Source organism: Henningerozyma blattae, chromosome 1 (genome assembly GCF_000315915.1).
Source record: "Henningerozyma blattae CBS 6284 chromosome 1, complete genome".
NCBI classification, from domain to species: Eukaryota; Fungi; Ascomycota; class Saccharomycetes; order Saccharomycetales; family Saccharomycetaceae; genus Henningerozyma; species Henningerozyma blattae.
The window spans coordinates 2,683,655-2,686,041 of NC_020185.1; positions in this window are offsets into that span (position 1 = coordinate 2,683,655).

Genomic DNA, 2,387 nt, shown 5'->3' on the forward strand with positions numbered 1-2,387 from the left:
AATAATAATAATAATAATAATAATAATGATGATGAATTTTTAAAGGTGCAAAAAAAAAAATTACCGCAAATAACATCAAAATACGAAGAAAATAGTAGTTAAATACAATAATTACTACTTATATTGAAGTAAGCATTTGGGCTATTATAGGCCACGATGATATATATTTACAATATTTATTCAATGAAATTAATTATTTAAGAAGATACTGAGGGCCAGTGATTAGTTTAAATCCAAACGGTAAGTGAGCTGAAAAAAGCTTGATAAAAGTAGTCTGAAGAAATAACAAAAAAATAGAGAGTAAATTTAATAAATGAAGGAAATTATCCGATATTATGGGAAAGGAAAAACCTAAGGTTAATATATCCAATAGAGAACAATGCAATCCCTCTTTTGAAATTTTATATCCTATCATAGTAGGAATTGGGAAGAAATGTAATCTAATTTAAACATTTATCCAAGATAGCATCTAACGTCCATTTTGGAACTTAATGCTTTTCAATATGACTTATTTGAAGATCTTTTATCATCAAAATTACAATTGCTTTTGCCAGTAGAGACAGTAACGTCTACGAACTGAGAAGTTATAATATCTACTATTTTTGGTAGTAGCATCCTTTAAAGAATAGTATGCCCTACTTAAATACTAATTCGTTCTACTTTACAAAATATGGAGAAGTTACCCAAATTACTCCTGTTTAAAGGTCAGAAAAACCTCTGTGAATAAAACATACTAAAAAAAGAGAGCTGCTTGAGAAATCACAAAACAAAGAAATAAGAAATACTACGAGTAAGACTGGGCAGAATAAAGATAAAAAATACCATATGATAAATTTGTATTATTCCATTACCGGAATCTATCAGGAAGATGCCAACGCAAGGAACACTGTAGCATCATGCATCTACTACATCTACTTGGAATCATGAAGAAACATAACTCACCAATCTGCTCTAAGTTTAAGAAAAAAGATAGACTAGAATGGTATGCAATATTAATAATGTTAAGAATAAATTCGTAGGGAGATGGAGATGGAATATTAGATTTTACTATTGGCTAGCGGAATTCTTCAGCTCTTAAGAGAGTGTACTATATACGACGTTACGGATTTGTCTCTATTTACAGAAGACTTGTTTTTCGGACACTAGGCAGCTTTCCCTATTGGGTTCTCGGCATGCCGCTAGCTTACCGTTGCCAGCTAGATGCTTCGACGTTTCTCTCCCATTCGTGTGTACAGTTTGTTCAGCCTTGGCAACCAAAATACAAAGAAGAATGCGCTAGTAGCTGCTAGCGCATTTTACACCATATCATTTTCGACGAATTACAAGGAATAGAACTATCTCTCTCTGTATACTTACTACTCTTTCATTATTAAGACCATATTACCATTTCAGGGAAATTTAATTCGGCGGCTGTGAATTGAAAAAATAATCAGAGTAACAATCCACTCTAATTGTTTAATATGTTTGCATATTTTGGAGGGGAAAAAACATGATTTTGATCGTTAACTTGGCACATTTTCAACATTGCCTCAAAACTTTTAAGTTTAGACAATTACTGCCCAGATATGATAAAAAATATAGAAAATAAACAAATTTCTCATTGTTTATAACATGCCAAATGTCATAATTAATATGCATTTCCCTTAAAAATTCTATTGTAATAGTTGCGTATGTTATTTTGTCTATACTGCCTTGGACTTTCACCGTCCATGAGTTCATAATGCCTACCCAATTACTCTTAAATCTGTTTGGTTGTTTTCAAATAGGAAATTTACAAAAATACCATCATTGAAAATTTAATGAAAACCATATAGAATGGGAAGGAAATTACTGAAAGGGATGTGCTAAATAAAATAGATACTCCCCATTACGGGTTGAGAAGCGCTGTCATTGTAACTAACTTATGTAGATATAACTAGTAATTACTTTAACAAGTATTGAAATCTATGATACATTTACCTTTGAGCTTTTTATGGGGCTACTAGAGGTTACTCCTAAAATAGAACCCTGTAATGTAACAATTATTTTCAGAGAAAACCCAGATATGAAGAAATTGCCATGTTTGGAAAGAAATTTAATAGTGGTGTTTTTGTGATTTATAATTTAAGAAAGCTTACGTATATTCTCTGAAAATTACAATATGTCGTAAATTGTAACCTGATATTTCAATAAATAACTATTTGTTGTCTATACATTTTTATTGTTATAAAACAAACCTATTCCTATCAAAATTAAATTGCTGCTCTGTATATAATTGAATATCATTATTAGATCTTGGATGTTCCTTTTTAAAAGTTTTTTTTAGGACTGCCTCTACTCTATTCATTGTTACACTTATACATTAAACTTAAGATATTTATATCTAAATATTAATGAAATTTTTTTGA